This window comes from Mustela erminea, chromosome 16 (genome assembly GCF_009829155.1).
Source record: "Mustela erminea isolate mMusErm1 chromosome 16, mMusErm1.Pri, whole genome shotgun sequence".
NCBI classification, from domain to species: Eukaryota; Metazoa; Chordata; class Mammalia; order Carnivora; family Mustelidae; genus Mustela; species Mustela erminea.
The window spans coordinates 50,952,667-50,966,207 of record NC_045629.1 but is presented as its reverse complement, the minus strand read 5'-3'; the positions used below and the strand labels follow the sequence as shown (position 1 = coordinate 50,966,207).

At 41.1% G+C, this 13,541-nt stretch overlaps 1 protein-coding gene across 2 annotated transcripts in view; it reads right to left on the bottom strand.

Annotated features, from left to right (window-relative positions):
• Window positions 1–6,242, bottom strand: part of ATP6V1C1 (ATPase H+ transporting V1 subunit C1) — a 42,426-nt gene extending 36,184 nt beyond the window's left edge. For both annotated transcript variants that reach the window (XM_032316174.1, XM_032316176.1), the window contains exon 1: window positions 6,052–6,242. The gene's annotated coding sequence lies outside the window, so the exon portion shown is untranslated. The remainder of the gene's footprint in view (window positions 1–6,051) is intronic.
• Between the last annotated feature and the right edge of the window lie 7,299 nt (window positions 6,243–13,541).

Below are 13,541 nucleotides of genomic sequence, written 5' to 3'. Positions count from 1 at the left end.
ATATGAGCAGTTATGTCTGTGTGAGCCATTAGAAGTAGGAGGAAAACTCAAGTGACAAGACAAAAAAGAAAAATCAAGGCAGGATACATTGGAAGGGTGCCTGAGTGGCTCAGTCTAATAAGTATCTAACTCTTGATCTCAACTCAGGTCATGAGCTCGGGGCACGTAGATCAAGCCCCGAGTCAGGCTCCGAGTCAGGCTCCACGCTCAGGGCAAAGCCTGATTGCGATTCTCTCCCTCTCCCCCAACCCCGCCCCGCTGCTTGTGTACATCCACACTTTTTCTCTAATAATAAATAAAATCTTAAAAAAAGAAAAATACATTGGAGCAAAAGAGAAACACAAAAGCAAAAGAAAAAGGAAAACCTGGGTACAAAGCTCTGAGATCGTTTATTTACTGTGCCAACCCACTACTGGGAATTTGAAGGCTGTAGATTATTTTCCTACCATAACTGATGTCAATATAAAAAAACAGTAAAGCAATAACTATCACAACAACATAAAGGATTAGGATAATAAGGTCAAAGAGAGACCTGCTGTCATGTCTTCTTGAAGGTGTGACCCTGACCCAACACAGCGGCAACCAGAGAAAACAGTACAGCACCCCAGAAGTGTTCCAATACTTAACTGATTTCAATGCTTTCAACAAACCAGTAGTCTCTGAAATGCAACCACTTTCCACAGTAAATAAAATTTCTCAACAACTTAAGACTGAAGGTGGTTTACATGCAAAACAACCTCCTTTTCAGTCCTTGAAAATACCAAGTTTACTAAGTGGCCTATTGTTTACAACAAGTGCAAGAAGATACACCTCAGATGTCAGCGAAATATCACACAGCCTTCCAACTGTGACACATCAACCTTTAAGAGAATTCATCAGTGCAAAAGATTTACCACCATCCATTCATTTTTTTAAAAAGTGCCACATCCTACCCCAGAAACTGTTAACACCATAAAAATAAAAAGTAAGAACAACTGTTTCCTCTTCAAATGTTGAAATTCTACCCTTCAAAACAGAAGCATTGTAATTGAGATTGTGGGAAGGGTTTACTGGTAATAAAACTTGTTTAAAAGTTTCCAAAAACTAAAAGGGGAATTTTACCTTTCAAGGAGTAGTCTCATGATTCATACAGAAAAAAACTTAGAAATTGTCAGAACATATACCTTCTTCAAATAAATCTTAATCTCTTTTTGTTTCCAACTGCAATATTTAAAATTGCTCTATAATCCCATTACAGATTACCTGAATTTCATGCCAAAAATACATCTAAAGATGGAAGACAATTTTAACAGACATATTTTATAAACTACCATCTTTTTTGGTATGAGCAAATACCATGAACAAGAGCAAGGGAGCACATGAGCAGGGGAGCAGTGGGGATGGGGTGGGGGCAAGCCAGGCAGAGGGAGAGAATCTCAAGCTGACTCCCAGCTGAAAGCAGAACCCAAAGCAGGACTCAATCCCAAGACCTACCAGATCACAACCTGAGCTGAAATCAAGAGTTGGAAGCTTAACTGACTGAGCCACCCAGGTGCTCCTAAACTACTGTTCTTATATCACAGTTGGCTAAAAATAAATTTGTAAAAGCCAAGCCTTAACTTTTACATAAATATCACTTATAAAAACTGAAATGTTGGGGGGTGGGGTGTGGATTGTGTTCGGGCATGTTAGGGAAAATTTCTTGCAATTTCTGGTAAAGGTAGGTCAACTGGTAGACATGGCAGGAGGACACTGTATACCTATTACTGAAAGTAATCATCAGGACCTTCTGAGCTCCCAAAGACTTCCTCTCTGCCAGAGGCAACTCAGCAATGACCCAAGGAACAAACAATTCCTTCCATGCAAGGGGAATCCCTGAATCTACACTCATGGCTCCCAAAGTGTTACTTCCCTTTCATTTGGGGCTGGTATTTTGTAACACTGATTGGACCACAATACCACATTCCACCAGAAGGTGCTTTTATCTCTAACACAATGTAGCCTGAAACTCACCAAGTTACAGACTTTCAAGCTAAGCTTGAGATTCCGTTTGATAGCGACAACCACTTACTAAATCACTTACTATGTGATAAGCACGTCAATATGCTATGCAATTTTGCATTTAACTTCTTCAAAGATGTTATTATCAGCCCCAGCTGTAGATGGAAGAACAGTTAATGAAATCATCTGTCCAAGATCACATGACTAGAGACTATACATATTTTACAGCTAGTTTATTAAAATACTATTCTTAACTTCTATACCCTCAACATCTAACAGAGTATCTGTCCCTTAACAAGCACTCAAATTTCTGTCCGACAAACAAATGGTAGCACCACATGCAAGTGTTTCATAACCAAATGGTACATCTCTCCTCCAGGAGAAATGTATGGGAACATTTTAGGTTGTCCCAACGTGGAAGCTACTAACTGCATTTAGTGGATGGGGACCAAACAACAGACCATCCTGTCCAAAATGCCAGTAACACCCGTACATAAATATTAAGCTATAGCCTGGTTCATAAAGAAAACCTTCATGGTAAAGTTAATCCACCTGCTAATCAGCTTAATTTACAAATAACTTCCTATTCACTGATAGCTTGCTTCCAATATCTTTAAAACTACACCAGCTTCTTTTTATAAAACACCATTTTTTGCACCTACCGGGCATTTTATTTTCAAATATACACACACCCCATTTTAGACAAAGAGCTAATGCTCTTTTACCCACTGATGTAACCAAAGCACTTCTCTTCCACAGCTCACCTGGCTCCTTTTGGAACTCAAAGTGTACAGCAGATTTACACTGTGATATAACATTAGAAGTAGATTACCACTAGAAAATAACTGTGCTTCATTATCAAGAACAAAGTTTGAAATTTCTTGTTCCAAGGCTCACTCGTGTCAATAAGAAATTTTAGAATGTCATGGGTCCTGACCCGAGCTATCTTTCCAAGGTCACTGTATTAATAGTTTCTATTTCTACTACGTCTTAAAAGAGTTGTTGAAATGGGAATCTAACATGAATTAGTTTACATCTGAAATAGCATATAATTCCACATCCAGAGGGTGAAAAAGATTTACTTCTGCAGACAGATCAAAATATACACAAGAACAAAATTTAACTAGGAGATACTAAGTCAAAACTGTAGCTACCCCTAAACAGACTCAAATTCAATAGGAAGATGCTTTGGAACTGGTGGACTACAAGGAGATCCCTCTGCAAAGGTTTATTTTGGCATTCCAGTTTTGCTCTTTGGCCAATGGAATTATTTCACAAGTTATGGAAATAATCACAGAATAGTATTTTTGAAGCCCTAAATTCTTTTTGGTTGTAAAAGCCAATGTCAATGAGGTTCCCTAAAACTGATATGCCAAAAATTAAAAACAAGCATCTCCTGCCCAGTTCTAAAAGCAGAATTACACTACCTACCTACCTCTCAGCATTTGCTTCTGTCAGATCCCGACTACTGTTTCTTTAGATTTTATCTAGTCCCTGCAAGATACACCAAAAGAGAAAAAGATCCGGGAGTTCAGAGACACAACCCCAAGGCTCGGTCTTCGTCACCACTCGAGACTTGCTTGTTGCCAAAGAACTGTGATTGACAACCTGAGCACAGTGAGCTCCACTCTGCAGCTCTTTATCTCCTCCAGTGCAACTGTAAATTGACTAGCTTGACCCAAACTTACAGAAAAGCAGTTTTGAAAGCAATGACCACCAATGCCAAATCCCTTGAAGGTGTCCTACAAGAAAAAGTTCACCAAAAGTGCTAATGTGCTGAATCAGGAAATTCATCCTCTCTAGATACGGCTGTGGTTAAGTATTATGTAGGTAATCAGCAGGAAAAGTACACCAGCAGTCAGCACCCTGTGAAAGTTCTGCCAGACTGAGACAAATCTGTTTCTAGTTCCAAGGGTCTGGAAAGGTTCCTATCTATAAAATGAAATGCATTTTCATCTACTCTCTCTCAAAGACCTGTCAGGACAAAATAAACATGAAAGGTAACTGAGTTTACCCTGTTACTACTATTCAATAACAGGTATTCTGGAGGAGTAACATTACCAAAGGGTAAGTCTGGAAGGCCAAAACAGATTTTGGCAAAGGAACCTTCAGTCAACCCCCAAATGATCCAGCCTCCCCTGTCCTCAGGACTGCTTAGGGGGTAGTTATAACTACCTTCAGTGAAGGATCAAAATAGAATCTAATCATTCTTTCCCTTCCCAACTCCTTAGCTCCTCTAAAAGTGAATATGGTTAAACCTTCTCCTTAATTCCTTGGTGGAAAGAGAAATTCCACCTTCAAATCCTTCCGTGGCTCTCCATTTCCTATGGGAGGAAACTACTAACTTGCCTTACCATCTCTTGGAATTACAACAATGTCCTCCTGAAGTGGTTTTCCCTCATTCAGTTTTGCACCCTCCACATTCTCACTAAATGTTATTTTTAAAAACCACATCTAACTCACTCTACTGTCTATCATCTTCACTGGCTTTCCTTTGCTTTTAGGATAAAAAGTCCTGCTGGGCCCGATCCCAGCCTTCCCCAACCTGCCTCTCTCACGCATTTCTCTCCGGATTCGACCCTGCTAGTCCTCTTACTTTTCAAAAGCTTTATTCTTCTTCACATCTCAGGGTACTGACATATGCTGTTCCTTCTGTTTTGAACGTTTTTTACTCACACTTTCACACCCTTTTTAGCCTCTTTTCAGATGTCAGTTTGAAAGTCATATGCTCCAAAAAGCCTCCTTTGAACTTCCTCTAAAGGCCATGTCCTTTACAAACTCTTTCACACCACTGTTATTCCTCCCAAACACATTTCACACTTGCATAATTATTAAGACCCATCTTCTGCACTTGACTGGAAACTCTATGAGTGTTTTCTAAACCTTCCTACCAGCATAGTACTCGGTATATAGCTCAATATACATCAGTAGAATGAATGAGTAAATATTAAAGTCTTCAATATCTGACCCCACTTTATTTCTCACTTCTCTGAAATTCAAAATAACCACAAACCTGGACTCCCCTAGAACCACTCTTTCATTGCATCTTCAGGCGTTCAAATCCTGCCTAGGCGGCTTTCCCTGCCTAGAAAGTTCTCATTTCTCTCCACCTGTTCAAATCCCACTGGCTTGCAGAAATCCAACCCCCGTTGCCTTTCCTCCAGGATATTTCCTGATAGTGTCAGTTCATACTTCTGTCCCTGCTCCACAATTCCAAAGCACTTAGCAATTTTTTTGATAATTACATACAGCCTCATTGTACTTCAATGTGTCATGTGTGTGTGACTTATCTCCCCAACATCGGTTCGAACTCCTAAGGCTGGACTGTTTACAGCCCCGTTCCTGCACTCCCAGAGTAGTGCTAAGTACTGAGTTCTCACTGAAACATTTGATTTTTCCCTATCATACCAGAATTTTCCTCTGAAAAGAGTATCTGCTTCTCTTTACCCGTTTCTTGGGTGATTCAATATGCCTTACGTGATTCCCCCCTCAAGTTCCTTTCCAAGGGTTTCTTGCCTATCTTTCCTCCATCTAATAAAAACAGTTTGAGTTCTCTGGATTCTTATTCTTTCCCCTGCCTACAAAGGCCCTGCATCCTCCGGGAGAGTCCCCTGCCTGTAGTGAAGGGTTGCTAGGCCCTTTAAACTGCCATCTCCCTACTCAGAAGCGCGTATGCCCAGTGAAGACTCTTGAGCTCGCTGTGACCTCACACACACAACCCCAGATCCTCATCTGGGCCACTCTGTCGCATTTCATCCCTCTAAATCAAGGGGCGTGGATTCGCTCCCCTCACCCTTTCCAAGGAGAAATGTCCCAGACCCGCAGTGTTTCTCCTTCCTGTCTCGGCTATTCAGTACCCCCTAGGGCCATTTCTTTTTCCCTTCTTCCTCTTCCTTAGAAACAGAACCCACGCCCAAGGTTTCAACGAACCAACGCCGAGAAACCCCACACAACGATGCAGCCAGCTCCAACGCCACAGCCTCTGCCCCTGCACCCACCCCCATCCCTCCCAGACGGCGACCGCAGCGCAAGGTTCGGCCTGGCCATCCGGGGTAACCATCGCTCACTGACCCAGGAAGGTGTCAAACGACGAAGTGGCTGCACTAACAGGTACGGAGGCGGTCAGCCTTGCAGACGTTAACGGCTCAGCGCTCCATCCCTGCCGGACCTAAGCTCCGGCCTCCCGGCTTTCCCGACCCCAGCGCCTACGGAGCAAGTCACGTGCCAGCCGGAGCAGTCAGCTGACCGCGGCGCGCGCCGCTTTGCCTACGCGCGCGCCACTGCGCAGCCGCAGCTGCCGTCGCAGCGGCGACCTCCCCGGAGGGGCGGGGCCGGGAGGTCCTCCCGGGAGCCCGGGAGACCCGGGAAAGTTGGCGGAGGTGGTTCCGGGGTGGGTGGGCTTTGCCGCCTCTGCTAGTGTCCTGACGCCGTCAGGTCCGCCTCTTGTGGACGTCATCGCCACCATCCCTAACGTTATCCCACTTTTTCGGGTTTCTGTGGGTCAGACTTTGTCTCCAGTCCCCTACACAGGCTGCTCCACTCGGGGTTTTCTCCAGGCAGTCCTGTTTTCTGAGTAGTACCCTTCACAGTTTACTTTAGCTGATTCACATTTTCCTTCCAGTCCATCCCAGTTAATTCCGTAAATGTTCGTGGAACATACTGTGCACTAGGCATTCCGCTAATTTTTTTTTAGGATTTATCTACCAAAGCGAATCACTCCTTGCCATGAGAGGGCACGTTATCTACTTCAGGAGTGTGTGTGGCGCGTGATGAACATCATAATAGTTGAAACCATATTACATAATGAGAAACCAAAAAAGGTTTCAGAACAAAGGTATGGACGGGGAAAAAGCATGTTCTTTGGGAGAAGGAGGTAGCAAGCCGCTCTTCTGAACCCTGCATATTTCATTGGCTTGGGAAAATAAGGGGGTATTATTCTAATTTAGAACACAGTTTTAGAAATGGTGGGAAACTTTGAAATTTTCTAATTTAGTCCTTTTAGATTTACAGATGAGGAAAGTGAAGAACCAGAGGTCACAGAGCTGTTTAGCACAAAAGTATAAACATGCCTCCTTTTAAATCCTCGTTCTACTACTATCTGTGTGACCTCAGGCCTCTAAAGTTCGGTTTCTTCCCCTGTGAAATGGTGGTAATGATACACACCTTTTAGAGGTATTCTGAGGATTGAAGAAGTATGCATTTACCACAGTAGCTGGCACACAGAAAACACCCAGTAAATGATCACCAGGATTACTGTACATTACGGGACCCAGGTTTTCTGAGCTATCTCATACCTTTCCTGCTCCTGTGTCCCTGTAGAAATTCACCCCAAAATTTCTTAAAACCTAGTATTAAATTGGACAGAAAGTAACAGCAAACAAGGCTATCCACAACCTGATTTTTTTTGCTTGCTTGCTTTTTTTTTTTTTTTTAACCAATTCTGGATGAAGTTCAGGCAATTCTGACAACCAGTTCTATAACACAGCTTTGGAAACTGGTCAGGAATTCCAAAAGCTTTATCTGTGATCACAAAAATGGGCCTAAAGGCAGTATTTTGTTGGTACTGTACTGTCCAATAAAATTTTCGTCCATGATAGAAGTGTTATTCTGTGCTATGGATATGGTGGTATCCTTACGTGGCTACTGAGCCCTTGAAATGTGGTTAGTGTGACCAAAACTGAATTTTAAATTTTATTTCACTTTAATGAAATTTAATTACACACGGAAGGTTAGTAGTAACTGCTTTAGATAGCGCAATTTTAGGGTCTGCATTTGAAATCTTTTGGGGTTTTTTGTTTGTTTGTGGCCCTGAAGCAGAATTCGCATCTCGGTTTTTTAAATTTTAAATTCAAGTGCATCCACTTCTGACCTCCTGACACTTTCCAATGTTTTAAATACCATGCTATGCTTAAGAGACAGTGTAATGTAGTCAGCTCTAACTATTACTAGATCTAGCATATCCCATTCCAAAATTAGCAAGCATATTTAATATAAACAGGGTATGATTGCTTTCTAACGGCTTCTAATAGCAAGATAATGTGTTTTACAGAAAGAGAAGAAGCTCACTTTTCTATACGGTACATAGGTGCATGCTAAGTTTGTCGTGTGTATAGCAGACATGCCATACTTTTCACTACATTTCCAACTATCCATATACTCCCCACCAGGAAGTACCTTTTAAGCTTAAAGTCACCAAAAAACTACATAGAGAACATCTATTTTCCCTCACAATTTCTTCAAGGGAAAAAGATAAGTGTTTTTATTAAACAAAGTAGGAAAAGTATTTGAAACTAACAGCACAATAGAAATCAAATTCACTTCACCCTCCTATAATATTAAAAATATCTTGAAAGTTGGTACTGGTATTCTCCTGGGAAAGGAGATGTTCTTGCTTAGGAAAACACTTTGATAAACTAGCAAAATGGAAGATAAACGGAGCTTGGGTAAATGGAGACAAACCAAGACATAACTAAACTAGTTTCCGGATTGGAAAGAAACAGAATTGGAGTGAAGAGGTGGGAGGAAAGCATAGGGAAGTGAAGGGAAGAGAGAAGAGAAAGGAAGCAACATGGTAAAGGGCTTCCAAAAACAGGATTGCTGAGAACTCCGTTTGAGATTGCTGGCATGTAAATCTTCTGCCATCTGCCCCAATTTTTGATAAAGTCTAAGTTCAAATGCTTCATATAAGCTTTTACTTTGTCGAAATTTCTGCCATCAAGTTACATTACATAAAGAGCTCAGACAAATGAAAAAGAACAATCAGTAAGATCCCAACACACAAACGAAGAAAGACACAAACAATTAGGAAAAGAAGAAACCACTGGCTAAAACATATAGGAAAATATTAACCCTTACTAGGATTCAAATATATATATAAGACAAGGGTGCCTGGGTGCAGTTGGTTGAGCGCCCAACTCCTGGTTTCAGCTCAGGTCATGATCTCCATGTCCTGAGATTGAGCCCTATGTGGAGCTCTGAGCTCAGCATGGAGTCTACTTAGAGTTTCCCTCTCCCTCTCCTATGCCCTTCCCTTCTACGCGCTCATGTGCTCGTGTACTTTCTCTCTCAATAAATGTCTTTAATATATATATATGACAATATAAGTATCTACAAAAATATTTATAAAGGAGAACCTTTATTAGCCAAGATAGAAATATATACATAATAGCCAATGCTGCTGAAAACGCTGTGAGATAGACTCATACTGCTAGCGGAAATGTAAACTGGTACAACTTTTACAGTCAGTAATTTGACCTAATTTGAAGGTGAAGGTTTAAAAATGTTCATTTATTTGCTCTACATTAGGTTGGAAGTAGTTCACAAGATAGTAAAATATTTATGCAAAATATGTTCATTATATCATAAAGTCTTATTTTCACCAACAACAACATCAATTGAAGACTTAGTCGAAGACCTAAGTCCCCTATGAAGGTGAAGTGTTGAACATGGTTTGAGGTTTACATCTTGAATGTTTGAAGTTTAATATTCATAATTAATGAATAGAAGACACCAAACCAGTGGTTCTCAATCAGAGGATATTTGGCCATATCTGGAGACACTTTTGCTTGTCACAACCTGTGAGGAAAGGGATATTACAGGTATTTAGTAAGTAGAAACTAGGAATGTTGCTAAACATCCTACAGTGTACAGAACAAGCCCCACAGCAAAGAATTATCTGATCCAAAGTGTCAATAGTGCTAAGGAGTGAGAACACTGGTACTAGACCCATGATATTCTCAGATTCCAAAGGCTTTTTTTTTTTTTAAAGATTGATTGATTGACTGATGTTAGAGAGAGAAAGATAGAGGGCATGGGGGGAGGGGCAAAGAGAGAGGGAGAGAGAAATTTTAGCAGACTCCGTGCTGAGTGCGGAGGCTCACACCATTCTAAATCCCATGACCCTGAGATCACAATCTGAGCCAAAACCAAGAGTTGGACGCTTAACCGAATGCACCGCCCAAGCACCCCCCAAAGTTTTTTTTAACTTTTATTTTTTTAAGTAATCTCTATGCCCAATGGAGGGCTCATACACATGACCCTGAGATTGAGAGTCACATGTTCTATTGACTAAGCCAGCCAGGCATCCCATGAGATTCCCAAATTCTTGATTACCAACATGATACATAATACTCTCGTTTTTTTGTCTTTTTGTCTTTTGTCTTTTTGATACATAATACTTGATTAATACTTAATTAATCAATAATTCTTGATTACCAACATGATACGTAATACTCTCGGTTTTTTGTATTTTTGTTTTTGTCTTTTTGATACATAATACTCTCAGTTTTTTACGACTTTAATATCTACCTCTGCTTTTGTCATAAGAATCTGGGGTGCCTGGGTGGCTCAGTGGGTTAAGGCCTCTGCCTTCAGCTCGGGTCATGATCTCAAGTTCTCAGGCTCTCTGCTCAGCGGGGAGCCTGCTTCCCCGTCTCTCTCTCTGCCTGCCTCTCTGCGTACTTGTGATCTCTGTCTGTCAAATAAATAAATAAAATCTTTAAAAAAAGAGAATCAGGGATGCCTGGGTGGCTCAGTTGGTTAAGCAGCTGCCTTTGGCTCAGGTCATGATCCCAGCGTCCTGGGATCGAGTCCCACAGCAAGGAGCCTTGCTTGCTCATGCTTCTCCCTCTGCCTCTGCCTGCCATTCTGTCTGCCTGTGCTCACTCTCGCTCCCCTCTCTCTCTGACAAATAAATAAAATCTTTTAAAAAATAATAATAATAATAAAATAAAAATAAAAAAAGAGAATCAAATGGAATCATGTAATAAATTATAGTCACATTGCCACTTTGGGTTATCAACCAGGCTCACTCCTCACCAGCTAAGAAATTGGTTCCCATATGCCAGCCTCATAGTGAATTCTGGACTCGTCACAGTGACAAATTTCTATATACCATGCCCTGTGCTTGAGAAGAATAGAAACAGAAAGGTTTTTTTTAATCAATAAATGCCAACTATTTAATGAATAATGGCTTTCTAAAAATAGATTACGTTTATTCCTATTATAACAATTAGTAGATCTTAATTATTTTTCATAATTAGAAAGTATAGATAAGCAAAAAGAAGAAGATGAACATCACCCATCATTCCACAAAGCAGGGAAAATCAATTTGGTACATCCTTCAAGAATATTTCAATTCAGATGCGTGCACATATGCAACCTTTGGCGTAGATTCAGAATAGCAAGTGGGGAGTGTCTGTGTCTGATCATCCCCAGAGCAAGAGTTTAGGACATCCATTCTCCTGGTGCCTCAGCTGGGCTGTCAGCTGAAGGATGTCTGACATTATCTCCATTCCTTCCCTGCTGTTAACCAGGATCACCTGTAATACTTCCTCATTCATAAAGTTTTTTCTGAGTCCCATAATTATACCTATAACAACAGCAATTAGAGCTGGACTTCTTTTTTTTTTTAAGATTTTATTTATTTATTTGACAGACAGAGATCACAAGTAGGCAGAGAGGCAGGCAGAGAGAGAGAGAGAGAGAGGGAAGCAGGCTTCCTGCGGAGCAGAGAGCCCGATGCGAGGCTCGATCCCAGGACCCTGAGATCATGACCCGAGCCGAAGGCAGCAGCCCAAACCACTGAGCCACCCAGGCGCCCCTAGAGCTGGACTTCTAAAGTGCTTAGTTTTGTGCCCAGCACTGTTCTGTGTGCTTTGCATAGATTAATTCATTTAAACCTCAAAACAACCCTTTGATGTAAATATTATTATTAACCCCTTTTTACATATGAGGAAACTGAGGCATGAGGTGATAATGTAATTTTACTAATTAGTAAGGAGCAGATCTGAGTTCTGAACCTAAGCTGTCTGGCTTATGAGTCCATGCTCTTAACCTCTGCAACATAAAGCTTCTTGCATTGTCTCTTAGTTGTATATCTTTTACACTCTGAATTCTCATGGCATTCTTATGGAATTTAGTTATTTCACTTGCATTACAATTTTCAGTTTTACCAAGACCACCTTTTACTCAGTCTTGAATGTGCAGTGTACACAGTAAGCATCCAATAGATGATTAAATAGATTTTACAATTAAAGGAAAGGTTGGATTTTCAAACATTCAATAACAGAGGGGCAGGGAAGAGGTCACTGAGTAATTAAATCTGTCAATTCCTTTCTTCTGTTCCCTGTGTTACTGGTCCCTGAACTAATAGAAATTATCATCTTTGTCATTATCTCCTTGGAAATGTTATGAAACCTTCTTGGGAGCAGCAAATTATATTCATAGAAGTCGAAAGATAAAAATGTGTTTTTTCTTAAAAGGAGTTCTGCCCTTTCACCTATATTTCAAGATTTTGTTCACTTTATTATTAATATCTAATTTGCTCATTTTGGCTTTAAATAACATATAAGGAAAGTTTTGAACAACTACTGTTCTGTACTAAGAAGTAGCTGGCTACAGGGGTGCCTGGGTGGCTCAGTGGGTTAAAGCCTCTGCCTTCGGCTTGGGTCATGATCCCAGGGTCCTGGGATCAAGCCCCACATCAGGCTCTCTGCTTGGCGGGGAGCCTGCTTCCCCCCCCCCCCACCCCCGACTGCTCTCTGCCTACTCGTGATCTCTGTCTGTCAAATAAATAAGTAAAATCTAAGAAAAAAAAAAAAAAGAAGTGGCTAGCTACAGACTAAATCTGTTCAATTTTCATCTTACTTACACCAATAGTCTAAAAGTAATAGCACAAGAAGTTAGCATTCAGTAGTTATAAGGAGCCAATCTGTCAAAGAAAAGAAGGAAAAAACACGCAAAATACAACTGATAATAATTATAAACATGTTTTCTTTAGTTGCCTCCTATTGTTAAATCTAATTCCTCAAAAACTCCAGATAGGGCTATGGTTGCTATGCTGCTAGCTCTTCTCCAGGCAGAGGCCCTTCCTCACCATTCTGGCACTCAGCCTCAGGTCCTTTTATAATAAAACGACTAGCCTTTTATAATGGCTAGTCCTCATACTTGTCCTGGGTGAGCAGAAGTTCACCCCCACCACCACCAATAAAAGAACAGTTACAGAGATCATAAGGGTAATGACCGCTAGGTTGAGTACACCACTCACCAAGTCTCCCTAGAGAGGGGGCATAATAAATCACTATAAGTTTATAAAAATGTCTTGTCCTTCTTGCGTGGTTCTTGCAGATGAAAGATCTGGGTGAGAGAGGGAATGACTGGGGAGAAGTTGAAGGGGTAGCAGCTGGAATGGGACACACTGATTTTGTGATGCAGGAAGGAGAAAAACCCAGCTCCTGAGCAGGTAATACCCCAGACCTTAGCCTCAACTAACTGGCCAGGGATATTATTGATGGGGGAATTGCTTGAAACTTCTTCCTCATGGACCAAGGCAGAGTCTATACGGTTGTTAATACAGCATATTGTACCTACAATAATGCCTTGGGTAAAGGGAAAAGACCAGTGGAGAAACTTGGGAGAGTCTTTGGACTTCTCTTAAGTTAGACCCTGGTGTTTATGTGATCTTTCGGTGGGTTGATTCTAAGATCCTGGGATAATGACTGAGGCCATTGCTGTAGGATGGCTGTCTCCTCTCATTGGGATTGCTGTTCATAGTGGCTTTA